We start from the raw sequence: 16,311 nt of genomic DNA on the forward strand, positions 1-16,311 counted from the left end.
TCTGCTTGTGTGTCTGTCTGTGTGTCTCCATGTCTGCGTTTTGTTTCTCTCTCAAATTTAGTTCTACCTGATGACGGCTGCTTGTGTTACAATCGAAACGTCGTACTCTATAATTAAATTAATTTTCTTTCTATGTGACTTTACCGAAAGAACCAAAGAGTAAACCATACAGAGTGTCTACGCATTATTTAAGATATATAATTAGGTGGCAGTCTGAGCTAGGTCTACAAAACAATATATACATTTGTGAACACATGCGAACTTGGTAGTTATCGTGCGATTCTAATTCCGCTAAGCCTCCGCGAGTTCACTGCCGTTGATGGCGCCGCACGCCCCATCCAGAGTCCCGCGTGGTTCTGCCAGCGTCTCGGCTGTGGTTGTTCCGAAAGCTTCCGCCGGGTTCCGTTTTAGAGGTCAACGGAGCCTTTCCTTTGTCGCCATACACTTTTATCTCTCACGTAAACCCAAAAATGCTCACGACACGCACGTTATAAAATGATGAACGCTACCTTGTATGGGCACCCAACTTATTTACGCTCATCAAGATTCTGCCAAAAAAAAAATCCGCAAAATTGCGCTGTCAACATCGACGACAATGTGACAGCCCGGAGAGAGAGAAATGACATCCTTTAAAATCTTTCATCGTCAAACAAGTGGTGCAATTTTTTTGTTCCACCTCAAGATAAAATGTTCTTCATTCACGTCTGTTAAACCTTGCGTCAACTGGCACGCTTAACATGCACGGACGCGTACATGCGGGTCGTGTGTGTGTCTCACGTGTAACCCTGCATTGAACGGAAAGAAAGATAATGCCTAATGTGGCAGCGTCCCACCGTTAATCCAAACTAAAGTTTAAACTATTTTTTATCTTATCGAGCTCTTTTTCAGAAGCAACCTAGCTATCACAAATGGTAGCCCAACGAAGCGACCTATCAGGTGGAAATTTAAAGCAGCCAATATTCTCTAAACGCGTGATGTTGATTTTAAATGTAGAGGGAAAAAGTGGAGGACCCAGAGAAAAATCCACACGACCACGGAGAGAGAGACATGCAAACTCCAAATATACAGCAGGCGTCAGGGTCGAGATCGAACGCACGACCTTCTGTATATCGGGCGAGGTTGTTAACATCTCGCCACCTTGATGATGATGATGATGAGAGAGAGAGACATGCAAACTCCAAATATACAGCAGGCGTCAGGGTCGAGATCGAACGCACGACCTTCTGTATATCGGGCGAGGTTGTTAACATCTCGCCACCTTGATGATGATGATGATGAGAGAGAGAGACATGCAAACTCCAAATATACAGCAGGCGTCAGGGTCGAGATCGAACGCACGACCTCCTGTATATCGGGCGAGGTAGTTAACATCTCGCCACCTTGATGATGATGATGAGAGAGAGAGAGAGACATGCAAACTCCAAATATACAGCAGGCGTCAGGGTCGAGATCGAACGCACGACCTCCTGTATACCGGGCGAGGTTGTTAACATCTCGCCACCTTGATGATGATGATGAGAGAGAGAGAGACATGCAAACTCCAAATATACAGCAGGCGTCAGGGTCGAGATCGAACGCACGACGTCCTGTATACCGGGCGAGGTTGTTAACATCTCGCCACCTTGATGATGATGATGAGAGAGAGAGAGAGACATGCAAACTCCAAATATACAGCAGGCATCAGGGTCGGGATCGAACGCACGACCTCCTGTATACCGGGCGAGGTTGTTAACATCTCGCCACCTTGATGATGATGATGAGAGAGAGAGACATGCAAACTCCAAATATACAGCAGGCGTCAGGGTCGGGATCGAACGCACGACCTCCTGTATATCGGGCGAGGTAGTTAACATCTCGCCACCTTGATGATGATGATGAGAGAGAGAGAGAGACATGCAAACTCCAAATATACAGCAGGCGTCAGGGTCGAGATCGAACGCACGACGTCCTGTATACCGGGCGAGGTTGTTAACATCTCGCCACCTTGATGATGATGATGAGAGAGAGAGAGAGACATGCAAACTCCAAATATACAGCAGGCGTCAGGGTCGAGATCGAACGCACGACGTCCTGTATACCGGGCGAGGTTGTTAACATCTCGCCACCTTGATGATGATGATGAGAGAGAGAGACATGCAAACTCCAAATATACAGCAGGCGTCAGGGTCGGGATCGAACGCACGACCTCCTGTATACCGGGCGAGGTAGTTAACATCTCCTAGCCACCACGGCGCCCCACCCGGTGGCCACTTCTCTCGCGTTGCCCCCACGACGTTTTGGTTTCACTCGGCAACTCATCGCGCGCCGTAGTCACAGCTCCGCCGAAGACACTGACGGTCAATACTCTTAAATAAGCTCGGGCTACAGTGAATGATGGATGGTGAAGAGATGAAAGGTCACCTGGCAAGGGGTAGGGGTCAAACAGGAATTGATCAATAGTCCTTGAAAAAGCTTTTGCTGGAAACCTGATAGCTCCGGACTCAATCGGATGTGGCAATTGGTCCGTAACCCCGTGTAATATCAAATGAATGCGGGTTTTTTTTCAAATTGTGCTTAACCCCAGATGCATTAAAAGCCAGCTGATCAACCGATTAATGCAGTAAGGTTTTTATATACAGTTCCCGTTTACAATGTGGGCCCTGAAAATGAATGACCGCACCGCCCCCCTCGATGATTCGTTGAATTCTCGGTCAAAATTCGATTCAAAGAATTGATTCTCTCCTTGACATTGTGGTGCAGTGCAGTGCCTTCTCGTGGTTGCAGGGATCCTATTATGTAAAAAGTATGACAAACGGGAATAAAAAATAATAGTTTCTAACACCATCGATTCTTTGCATGTATTTTAAGAATTCTAAATAGATTCAATTGATGCCTCATTACATCCCTATATGGATATATAATTAAATATCATTCTAGTGACACATCACCCATTCCCAAATCCAACGGTTCACATCATTTACACTTACATCACTCTCCCTATAAACCTTTCGGGGTACACGGAGACAATCCAAGCCCTTCGACCTCGACTGTGCTGTCTTCCCCCAGTGACCTTATGGTTAAACTGCTTCAGACAATGCCTAATTAGTTGTCACCATTTACATCAGAGCAAATGTTGGCCATATGCTGAGCCGAAGTGGAAAGTGGCACAATGGAGAGAACGAGAGGGGAAAACTCGAACCCGAGAACTCGCCCCGCGGGGAGCGCGCTTCGCATTGCAGCCGTCCACTAATTAACTCGTCTCAATGTTCCAATCACTTTAATTTTTAGTTCACCAAAAATTATTCATTAATAAACCCGTAAAAACAAAGTTTTTCACTATAAATCCTTTATATGCGTGGCATCGGGGCGGCTAGAGTCCTCTCGTCCTCTGGCTTGAGATGGCTGCCACCTATGGGTCAGATGATTGTCTGGCAGCATAAAACAATTGGTAATTAAATATTTTTAAAAAATTCCCTAAACAGTGTAAAATTTTGGAAAAATTTTTTCACGAAAATGCATTGTCACGCACAACGAGTCTGTGTGCAAAATGTCAGCTCGATTGGATCACAGGAAGTGGGTTAAAAAACGACCGAAAGATTTGCACGGTCGTAAGCAAGCGAACTTAATATAAAGGATTTTAAAAAATGTGCCAATCGTCCGGTGACGGCGCCGTCTGACAGATCGCGTCCGGGCGGCGGAACGCGGCTGAACGTACGTCGGCTTCAGTCTGCGAGCGATGTTTTACCAGGTTTAGTTTTTTCTTTATTTTCTCACACTTTTGTTATGTAGGCTATGCGTAGTCACAAACCGCACCTCTCCATAACAAAGGCTCAGTCTTTTGTTATGCAGTCTATTCTTAGTCTTAATCCTCACCTTACCATATCAATAAAAAGTGTGCCGTACTTGGCCCTTCCCCTCTTCAACCATTATACATACGGAGTGGTAGCTCTTGTAATCTCTCATTTACGTGATACAGCTGTCGTGGCTGTGACGGTTCCACCTGAAGACGGAAGCTTGTGTTGCCTCCGAAACGTCGTGATTTTTATTTTATTTTACTTTTATTAATTTTAATTTTTTTACCTACGTGACTTTACCGAAAAAAACCTAAGAATATGATTCCTTGCAGTCACGAAAGCTTCAAATCTAGAAGCGATGAAACTTTTTGCCGAGACATCGTGCTTTCACGAAGCGAGGGGTTATTTTGCAAACCGAGGGAGGGGTAAGCTTTCGGAAACTCCTCCTCCAGCCATTCCCGACAAACGAAAATCAAAACCGCAGTCACGTTGCGAACCCGGCGGCGGTGCCCCAGATGTGTCATCACTCATGCATTTCAGTGGCCGCCACAACAGAGCGGCGCGCTGTTCCTTTTGAAAGTTAAGAGCATTCACTTCAAGGCATTCTTGCAGAGGGCCAAATCCCATATCAGGAAATCTGAAATTCTTAAGAGAATTTCTCTCCCCCACCCCCCGCTCCACACCAATCCCTTTATTCTTAAAAAATGAAGTGGGTCATTTGTTAGTCACTTAGCCTGTTTTCTGTCAACATCTATTCACAGCGATGCCTGATGCTTAGAGCATTCTTCCTTTTTTATGCTGCTCTGATTTACTTCAAAGTGATCACCTCCGCATACTCTCGTGACTAATGAATTATATGTGAACTCTAAGTACTTTGTGGTGGAGTGCTGGCGGAGTGCTTGAACTCGATGACTCGAGTTTGATTTCCTGGCCACGGCTAACATCGGCGTGGTGAGTGGTGTCTGAACCGGTGCCAAGTTCCACTTGAACAATCACACGACCCAGGATGGTGAAATACGGTCATACATCCGCCAAGACGGACACGGCAGGGGGAAGGCCTTCGTCCAGCAGTGGAGTAACAAACGCCTGATAAATTTCGATTTAAAGCTTTCGTGACTGCAGGGCTTCATCTTCTTGGTTCTTTCGGTAAAGTCACGTAGAAGATAAATAAATAAATAATAAAATACAACATACTCAAATAATTCTCACGACGTTTCGGCCACAACGCAAGCAGCCGTCCTCAGGTGAAGAACAGGTCTGTCGGGAAGACTGTCGGAAAGACAGCGTCTGAATTCAGACGCTGCTTGCGTTGTGGCCGAAACGTCGTGAGAATTATTTGAGTATGTTGTATTTTATTATTTTTTTATTTCTCGTCTACGTGACTTTACCGAAAGAACCAAGAAAGGCCTGATAATTAGGCCCTGGGTACTGTAAAACATTACTGAAAGATCGAAACATTATCTTAAATTAGAGTTCTACTGTACTTTAATTGGCAAAGTGGTTACCACATCACTCCGATTGGCTCATCACTCCAGGAGGCTGCAAATTCCGCCCCGGGTTTTCCAGCGTCGGACGGATTAACCTTTGGCGGTGGACCTGCAGTGATAACGTACACGCCAGGGACGGGCACCCAGCTGACCAGCTCTGGAAAGGTGGAATCGTAAACAAAGATAATGTCCTTTAGCCAACGAAGGCTTCACTGGAGCTCAAGAAGACTCCCTTGCATTGGGATGTTTGGCTAATTCCATTTATGAGTGTTTGGAGGGTGGGGGGCTGATAGGAAATGTGAGTCCTTGGGAGAAATAAAATATGTAGGTAGTACCTACGTGACTTTACCGAAAGAACCAAAGACTATGGATACCTGCAGTCCCGAACGCTTCAAATCATGGGGGTTAACAATGAAAGCTTCGTACGATTAGGTTGCATTCATTGCCAGACTGCCATCTGCTGGTCACCTCGCAGCCCCATCCTAGGGTCGTCTAAATATCCCCGGGGAATCTCCTGTGCAATCACAAGCCAGGCGCAACGCTGCATGCACCCCGTCTGGTGGAGCAAGCACCGACCACGAAGCCACAGCCACCGCACGTGTTATCAATTGCATCAGCAAGACCAGGGGGTTGGCAATCAAAATAACAAGATGAGCCCTTTTGTTTTCGAATTGGGTAGTAAAAAAAAACAACTACTCAGTGATTTCCAGAAGCCTTCCTTTGACAAGGGTTCTTCTAAGAAGAAAACGATGCCGGGTATTTAAAAATGGTTCCCGCACGGTTGTGACACGAGGGCTTGATTGCTTAAAAAGAATGCAATTAATAATAAAAAAAATACTTACCCAAAGTTAGACCCCCGTCAAATACACACACAGGTCTTCGGGTCTAAGTTGCTAAATGTGTGTTCCCCAGGGTATGCATCGGTGTGTGTGGTAATGCATGGCTTAGATAGATTAGGCTCGAAAAAGGACATCCCTTCAGCTCTGGCATAAATCCCCTATCCATTCTCCTGCGCTGAGAACGGATGAAAGTAAACATCGCTTCAGATGCCTTGCTGGGCTTACATACAGGAGGGGGAGAGATAAGATAGCTCGGCTTAAGCTGGTTATGCACCACATGACTTTACTGGGACGACCACTGACCTGAGGCCTGACCTGGTCTGACGAAACTGTCAGTCAGAGTTGACCAATCTTACCCAACTGGTTAAAGATGATTCATGATTCTCTGCAACTTATATGATGCAACCTACTGTGAATCATATAGATACTTTGTGTGTATGGACAGTGCTACACTGCATGTAAATGATCATAATGATTTTGTATTGTAATGTTAATTTGTACTGCTGTTGAAATGTTTGCAGCTTTGACCTTTATTTATGCTGTGCTTTACGGGGTCAGTTCAGATATTCATCGTTAGCCGTGACCAGGACTTTAACTCGTGTCTCCGGGTTCATAGTGCAGTTCACTAACCACTGCACCAGCCCCGTATTATAATGAAATTATAGTACTGAAGAGTAAAGGACGAAAATAGAATATGGGCAGTCATCGACTTACGAACACAATTCGTTTCGGTGGCCCGTTCATAAGTCGGAACACAGTAATCTGCGGGCAATTTAAATGCCCACGCACACAAACACTCAGTCCCAGCCAGAGGTCGCAAACGGGTTTTGATTCCTTACCCGTACCCGGCCTCACCAGGGTCGCATACGGGTACCCATACCCGGCCGTACCCGTACCCTACCCGTACTCGGCCGGGGTACGAGTAGGATACGGGTATCGGGTACCTGATTGCGACCTCTGGGATGAAGCCATGTTGCAGGCGCGGGTGGGTTGATTCTAGGAATTTGAATTGTGAGAAGAGACAAGACGTTGGGAAATGAGTGACAAACAGTTACTCACCACTCACCAGTGACTCACGGCCTACCCGTACCCGGCCGCACCAGGGTCGCAAACGGGTACCCGTACCCGGCCGGGTACGGGTAGCCGGGTATCGGGTAGGGTACGGGTATCGGGTACCCGGTTGCGACCTCTGGCCCCAGCACAAGGCTGACTCGTTCACATCTCGCAGAGGAATCTCTCGGCTGAACTAAAACGAGTGTCGCGGTTTCATTTGCAAGTGAGATTTGTATAACACGTTTGCTTTCGCGACCAATATCATCCACTCGCCTTTTGTATATTGGGGTAAAAGTGAAATATTCAATAGAAAAATTGTTCAGCTTATTAATGAGGGGGGCGGGGGGGGGATTGCCCCATGTGGAGTGACGTCACCCGCTCATGATTATTAATGAGGGGGAGGGGTGCTACATGTGGAGTGACGTCACCCGCTCATGATTATTAATGAGGGGAGGGGTGCGGCATGTGGAGTGACGTCACCTGATCATGAATATTAATTAGGGGAGGGGTGCGGCATGTGGAGTGACGTCACCCGCTCATGAATATTAATGAGGGAGGGGTGCGGCATGTGGAGTGACGTCACCCGCTCATGAATATTAATGAGGGAGGGGTGCAGCATGTGGAGTGACGTCACCCGCTCATGATTATTAATGAGGGGAGGGGTGCGGCATGTGGAGTGACGTCACCCGCTCATGATTATTAATGAGGCTGGTGGTCCTCATGTGGAGTGACGTCACGGGAGGGGGTGGGCCTAATGCAGAGTGACGTCACGCGTGGGACACACATTCTTGGCCGCCTTTGTCTCCCCAGTGGCGATGTTCACACACCACACCAGTAACTCGTCTTAGGCTGAGTCGACCTAGGGGAGGCCCAGGAGCGGTTAAAATAATCGTCACCGGTGGTGGCCGTGAGCGGGAATCGAACTCGGGTCGCCGGGTTCGTAGCGCAGCGTGGCGCTACCCACTACACTACAATGCGCCACGCTTCCACGTGCGCGGGTCACGTGACGGATGTGACGTCACAGCTCACTTGCCGTGCAAAAAATCTATGCATTATTGAGCTCCCCCCCCCCCCCCCCCAAAAAAAGTGTATGTTTTATTTGTGCATGGTGTACAGTCTGGAAAGTACCCACATGGCAAATTTCAAGTTTGTTGCATGTCGGGAAGTACGCTAAACATTTTGAACAGACACATTTTCACAACTTTGACTTATATATATGGAAATGGAGATAAGAGGGTTTTTTTGGGTTAGATCGCGTAAATAGAAATGTCGTTAAACCCGCTATCATCCGACACAGCCAATTAATAAGATTTGTCACGTAAACATGACAATTTGTTAACAGCTCAGCACACCGGTGTGTTGGAGTGTAAAACCCACAACTTTTCCAAACGCAAGTGAGAGTTCGCGCTCAAAGTCAAAGCATAAAAAAAACTCATATTTCATGGAAGCTGGTTCGTAAGTGCGTTTGTTCGCAAGTCGGGGACTGCCTGTACTGAAAACCACCGCTTTCGACTTGGGGGTCTTCCCCTCGATGTGCAGTGGTTGATGCATTCCTCCAGACCACGTGACGCCACTTATTTTAACTCTCGAATTGGCTGCAAGCTCACGGGTCAGAGACCGCTGCCTGCCCTGGGGGTCACATTAAAACTCTGGGGTGATTTGCTGTCTCCATCACTGGGTACCGTGCGATTATTCCCCTGCCACTCGCCCTGCCGCAGTTTTAAGTCAACGAGCGGCGAGTCTGCGACAGCTGCCGCCAATGGGAACAAAATTTGCGGCATGAGTTGAATAGAATTATGCGTTTAAGTTGCGTAATTATTTGTATTTCAAGACAGAATCGTGGGTTTCCCCCCCCCCCTCCCATTTAGCGGCCACAATTGGCATCGTCGTACGCTACGACTTACGTGCTATTTTTAAATCCTCTATATTAAGTTCACTTGCTTGCTTGCTTGCGCGCTTACGACCGTGCACATCTTTCGGTCGTTTTTTAACCCACTTCCCGTGATCCAATCGAGCTGACATTTTGCACACAGACTCGTTGTGCGTGACAATGTATTTTCGTGATTTCCAAAATTTTACACTTTTTAGGAAAAAAAAATTATATTTAATTACCAATTGCTTAATGGTGGCAGGCAATCATCTGACCCATAGGTGGCAGCCATCTCAAGCCAGAGGACGAGAGGACTCTAGCCGCCACGCATATAAAGGATTTATAGTGAAAAACTTTGTTTTTACGGGTTAATTTTTTACAGTTTGTTCCTGATTATAACTGACCGTGATTGGATATAATCCATCGAGCCTATCTTAGTTCAACCTGAAGCATCGTCACCGCATCCTAATTTAATTTCTTGACAAAATATGAAGTAAATTTGTTTTTTATAATGGTTGACGGGTAGGACACTTTTTTTATTTGGAAGGAGGTGTCCATTTGTATTCGTGTTTTAGATTTTTACGACGATGTTTAATTGAATAAACAGCACTTGATTCGAACAATACAGTGCATTTGAAACCCAGTAAGGGACATTAAGGGACTATATCCATGCTGTGCACGTAAATTGGTCTCTGTAATCAGTAAAACAAGAGGTATCGCAATGACAAAATGCTGTTAAAACACCCTATTATTTACTAATAGGGTGTTTCCCCTTTTTTCTGGCAACAAAACTGACACCTTTTGCAAGGAATCATGTTTACATTAACCACAATACTTGCAAATGTACACATCCTTCCAAATATTATATACTCTTATAATGCTGTTGTCTTGAGCTGTGCGCCTTTTGGCGTCATCTGGTCGAACACCGTATGAGACTAGGCTCTAAAGAAAGCTGTCTCTGGTGTGGACCAATCAGTTTCAAGGACAATGCATAAATTATCAGAGTATTGTTTTTTGTTTGCATTTGACTGCAAGTATTGTGGTTAATGTAAACATGATTCCTTGCAAAAGGTGTCAGTTTTGTTGCCAGAAAAAAGGGGAAACACCCTATTAGTATATTTTGGTACTGGCAAAGGAGGTCCCATAACCTATTATTTGTCCTATCATTTTAATAATATATGTATATATATTCATTACGGTTAGAGAAAAAATCTACATGGATATACATTTTTAGTAGACATTTCCTCTTTAAACCAAAAGTGCACTTCCCTAAATTCTGCTGCACGAGTGTGCTAATTTAAAGCATGCATACTTTAGCAAAATACGAATTATCACAGCGACCGGCCAGCCTTGCTATCGCACGCCACCAGCAGTATATGCGAATACTTCTCCTTTATGCTCTCATTTATTCCCATAATTCACATCCTATGCTAATGCTGATCAATAGTCGTTTTTATGCGGCTACGCACATTATTTAATTAATATAATTCTTTAAATAAATAACCGTGCGTGCACTGCGAAAGTTGCCGAGTCTATTTTTATGAAATACGCCACCCTTGAAGATTAAAAAACTGATTTAAAACCCTCCCGGAGAGCCATGTCCGATAATAAAGCGACATCGATAATATCAAATTATGCAGCTTCTTAGGGCATGGGATGGTACCGGACACTGTGGCTCTCTCTCTCTCTCCTCTCCACAATGCTGACACCGGCTATCTTCATCAGACAGCAGTATTGATTAAAAAATGTTGAAGAAATAAATAAACAACCCCCTTTGCAGCTTTCGCGGCGAAATCTGAGTTCAAAGAAGATGTAGTGTGCGAGAGAGCTCCCGGGAGTGCACAGTTTCTATTGCGTGCCGTAGGAAGTCATTCAATTTCCGCACGTTGTTTGTCCATTTAAAGCCCTCCGCACATGGTCTAATGTTAACCAATTCTGGCGCACGCAAGGAATTGTCAGGCTTTTGTGACAGCCAATACAGTACAGTACTGTTACGGGCGCCATACATATAAAGTGTTCAAGTTAGGTGGTGATGATGATGATGATGAAAAAAGATGGAAAATTGTGGAAATAATCTACGATCATGTTGAAGATTTGTCAAGGATGATTCATTGCATTGCTGTGTATGAATCAGGGAGCATCACAATCATGTTGTATGGATGATTTATGAATGGTGATTTATGAATGATTATCATAATTGATGGATGATGAAATACTCAATTACAGATGATGATGATGATGATAATGTTGATTTGTGAATGATGATGATAATGATCATTTGGATGATACTGATAACGATGTATGGATGATGATGATGATGATATAAATTACACTATATAGCCCATCACGCATGAACATGATCTGGATGCTTCCTTCAAAAATCAAACTCCAAGTGTACCAAGACACACATCGATACGAATCGCCAGCTTTACGATGCAGAAGCATTGTATTGTTTTCCAGGCCCCTGTGACAACCAATACTATCACACAGCCTCTTAAGTGACGGGGCTATACTTGGGCTACATAAGCGGAGGGTAGGAAAATCCGCAAACGATCAATGCACCGGGAACTCGAGAGCACTCCACGCGGGCAGGACAGTAACACAATCACATCTCAGCGCTAACACTCGCACGGCCTCTTTCTTTGGCAACTCCCGTTGGCTGCCGCGTCAGACGCCGGGGGCCTTTGACGGACATCACTCGGCGGGCGACTGACGTGGCAGCCTGAGCGAGCGGAGGCCGTCGCGAAGGGCTGGTCGAATTAATTGAATAAACAGCGCGTCTGTGGATGGATGCGCTCGCAAACAACATCCTCGAAGAAGAAGAGGTGGAGGAAGAGGACGAGGAGGAGGAGGAGGCGGCGGGGAGCAAACGGTCGATTCATTAGCAAATTGAAAGCCATTTGTCCGTTCCCATTAATCCGCCAGCCGCTGCTGCCACTTAATAAATGAAGCGGTAAATTGTGGCCACGCAGACGCGCGCTATCAGGCGCGGTATTCATAAGGGGGGGGGAGGGGCGAAGGTGGGGGGCTCCGCAGTGAATCACGCAGCAGACGCCCCCCCCCCCACGTCCTCCAAGCCGGCTCGTGCCCCGCTGATAGACGGCGTGGTTGCTCTCCTTGTTCGCCTTCCATCGCATTCTATACTGCCCCCCACCCCCGCGCGCCCGCCCCTTATCTCGAAGCGCCCCCCACACTCATTTTAATTGCCGTGGATGTCCGCGTGCCCCTCCTGGAATTAGATGGGTCGGTGGTGGTGGTGGGGGGAGGGATACCCGGGAGCCCGTGCCCTGTGTTGTCGCCCAACGCCCCGGTGACCTCCGATGTACTCCGGCCTCTGTTGAAACTCAGCCGGGCTCAATGGGAATGGGCAGGGAATGGCCGATCGAGGTACGGGCTGCACAATAGCTTCCGTCATGTGGCGAAGAGAAGTTGAAGCCCCTTTTTAAATCCTTTATATTAAGTTCACTTGCTTGCTTGCTTGCGTGCTTGATTGATTGCGCGCTTAGGACCGTGCAAATCTTTCGGTCGTTTTTTAACCCACTTCCCGTGATCCAATCGAGCTGGCATTTTGTACACAAACTCGTTGTGCGTGACAATTAATTTTTCTGAAAAAATTTTCCAAAAATTTTACACTGTTTAGGGTATTTTTTTTACATATTTAATTACCAATTGCTTAATGGTGGCAGACAATCATCTGACCCATAGGTGGCAGCCATCTCAAGCCAGAAGACGAGAGGACTCTAGCCGCCACGCATATAAAGGATTTATAGTGAAAAACTTTGTTTTTACGGGTTAATTTTTTACCGCTTCGAAGAGCGTACTGCAGCACCTGTTCCATTCTTAAAGCCCCAAAGCAAGCGGTGGAAATTCTACATTTCTATGGCAGGGGCGAGTCTCTCTCTCATTACACACTTAATAATTGTATTCCCCCTAATTGGTACCCGTATTATTGACCGCAGAGGTGGAAAAGCAGTAGCTGGCTAGTAATGGAGGCAAATATGAGTGAAGCAGTCGCCTCACATATATTACGTCTGTGTCGGCTGTCTAATCGCCTAAATAAACAAAGGAGTACATAAAATCTCGAACCAAATCGGCATCTCAGCAAATTGTTTTTTTGGCAAAAGAACCATCCAAAGTGTATTGGAATACACCGACCATCAGGAGAGAAACCTTCAGAGACACTGCACAACGTTTCCACACATGCAAAGGCGTCTTTACTGAGCTGGGAGTGCCCATAACTTTACCCCAGTACCCAATTATATAGCTTTTTTAAACGCTTTTCGCAAAAAATCCAAAGCGATGTTTGTCCAAATCTCCTTAATTTTTTAAATGCATGGCTGAATTGACATTTCATGGAGACCCAGTCGAATTTTTAGGATGACCGAGATTAATCCGCTCGCCTGTGTTGGCAGCTGACTGCCTGAAGATAGTCCCCGTCTGTGCGGAGAGGCCTCAACAAGGCGTTTGCCAAGTAGCTGTCGTGCAGACGACACGACGTTTATGGCCGCAGCTTTAGGGATCGTTCTTGTAAATCCTCGTTTAATGCTTCCCCCTAAAATTGCCGCTCGTGCCAACAGAAGGGAAGAACACTTGATTGGAGAACCGTCGTCACTGCTGACCGTCACGCGTACTGTTTTGTTTTTTTCCCCGGCGCAAACAGGATGCGTGAAATGGCGATTTGAGAACACACAAAAAAGGTCATCAAAATGTCGGACTTCATCAGCTTAATCTGAAGATATACTTAAAACAATTCCATCTGATATGATGAAGATGATGATGATTTCGTAGGGCCAACAAAGAGCAACAGTTCGATCCAGCCCTAATTCATAGAGTAATTACATTTAATGATATTATGAGGAATGGCAATGCAGAGCATTGAATAAACACCAAGCTAGGTATCTTTCTACATTTCCCCTGCGTTTCGTGTCCGTCTCTCCTCTACGCTGCTCATTATTCCTGCCTCTCTCGTGCAGAATGTGACAGCTGACAGGAAGACAATGGCAGCCTTATGATACGACGGGGGGCGAGGGGGAACGAAGTTGTTTACTCAAAAAGGAGAGAGCCACAGAGATATCTTTGTCTGCCTGCGCATTTTTTTTTGTTAAGATTCATATTTCTTCCCAAAACGAGAGCGGCCCAACCAACGGCTCGAGCCAGGCCGACGCCTGCAACGGCAGTGCCAGACAGGACAAGGATGGTTGGAAAGGGGGGCCGTGGGAGGCGCGGGCGGAAGTGGGGGGCGGGCAGGAGGAATTGTGACGACCGCATCTCAGCCGGAGGTTGACCACGATCGATCGGCCGAGCAATGCCATCGATGAATTGACTCGAGCCATACAACTTGTGGAGGAGATTCATCAGATGTGTCCGTGGATTCAGCCGGGCAAGAGCCCATTAGATGACATCTATGTTGAGAGGGACCTCAGGCATAGTGCAATTTTTTTGTATTCAAAACCACTCGGGTTTATTAAAGCTCCCATCCACTCGCACATGCATAGTTTGCCGGTTTAATTGCCGATGCTATGTCTTGCGCACAGCATTAACTCGTGTTAATATCCGTTGCGCAACATTAATAAATCTCCTTTGGTTTCTGCTCATATGAAAAGGGATGAAATAGTCCTGTATCATGTAAATTACTTTACGTAACATTCGATTACTCAAAAGTTAATCAATCCATGTGAACAAACGCTTACATAATGGCAATTCCTAAGCGGGAACAATTTAGGACGTAATTTGACGACAGAATAAATCGTGAAAATTATTAAGAAATAGTAGCCGAGAAACAATTAATTGATTCATCGATGAATATCGGTGATTAAGCTCATGTTACATGCATCAAATTGCAAGTGTGTGACGATCAATGTATTTCAATTCGTTTGTATTATATGCAATAGAGTCACGTGACCCTTTCAGCCACTCGAAGCCGCTACATTCACCGCGATGTGAAGAAAAGGGTCTGGAATCGAATGGTTGATAGGGAAACTCATCACACCCTTCACAAATAGCATACCTACGTGGATCACATTCTGTAAAGGCGAATGGTCTTAATGCCCGTTAATACAAGAGTGGCCACGAAAAGAGTGCTTCACAGAGCACTGTCGATATATTTCACGAAATCACCTCCATTAAACTTTCAAAGCGACTCAAAGTCTCCGTGTGTGTTCTGACAAGATAGCACATTCAAATGTGGATTTGTGTAGCGTCTAAATGAAACTGCATCTCCAGACGCTGTGCAAAACAACGGCAAGAATGTTCATTGTGGGAAACAACAACGAGGCTGATTACACATTGTGCGTATAAATATTTCTTGTTATGACATGACACACGCAAATTCCCAAAGACAAACATTCCGTTCAACGAGGACCAAATTGCAGCTCGCCGTCTTCAGACATGGGCCGACTGCACAATATTATACCTTGCACGGATAAATAATTCTCGTCCACCCTTTTACACGCCACCTGTTCAATCACTTGACAGCAATTATCATGACAAAAACCCGTGGTGCCCTGCGCAGGACCTGCACAATTGTTGCATCCACGACGGGTGGAGCCTGGGATTTATTGGGCACGAGTCAAGCATTGATGCATAATACATAAATGCTCGCATTGTTTTCCCCCAAATCGCTCCCACAGACGCTGCGAACGAGCGGCGCCTGATGCCGTCCGTGTGTCAACACGAGACCACAAAAGTCGAAAGTTCCACACGGTGACACCAACTGAACAAACGTTGTCACCGATCATGACGTACGGTGACACTCGCCACCCAGTACCGCTACGAACGCAGCCGGTCGCAGCGAACGATTCTACTGACAGCAGCGGCCGAGCATGAACACACGGCACTGTTGACTGCCTCCGAAGAGCAGCACCCCCGGCTGTGATAATAAATAAATAAGAATAATGTCCTTTAGCTCTCCTCGCTGAGTCTCCCCGAGCCTAGACAGCCTCTTTTTTTCAGAAGGGCCCTTCGTGCGTGCTGGTCAATTTCATATTTTTTTTTTCATTTATAAAGAAGTGTTTTGAGAACTGAGAAGAAAGGGGAATAACACAGAGAATGATCAATTGTTCGCACACATAAGCTCGCGAACCCACTCTCCGTACTCTTGCAGAATCCACGGTGTTGAGTTTCACGAAATCTGCATAACCCACAGCGCTGGATGACTCCGTGGGCGTGTGCCGCCACCCATTGCGTGGCCCGGCAAAGATATTTCTAAAATGTGTGACTCACAAGTGACCAATCAATGGGTCACACTTAAATTCACGAACGTCGAGTCGGCAATGTCCCGTGAGGATTTA

The 16,311-nt window shown here is 46.0% G+C and overlaps 1 protein-coding gene across 8 annotated transcripts in view; it reads right to left on the bottom strand.

Annotated features, from left to right (window-relative positions):
* The window catches only part of LOC133350570 (rho GTPase-activating protein 24-like), a 101,819-nt gene that overhangs the window by 38,706 nt on the left and 46,802 nt on the right, over positions 1-16,311 (bottom strand). The window lies entirely within an intron of this gene.

The sequence above is a fragment of the Lethenteron reissneri genome, chromosome 34 (genome assembly GCF_015708825.2).
Source record: "Lethenteron reissneri isolate LAM-NWPU_2019-01 chromosome 34, ASM1570882v1, whole genome shotgun sequence".
Taxonomy (NCBI): domain Eukaryota; kingdom Metazoa; phylum Chordata; class Hyperoartia; order Petromyzontiformes; family Petromyzontidae; genus Lethenteron; species Lethenteron reissneri.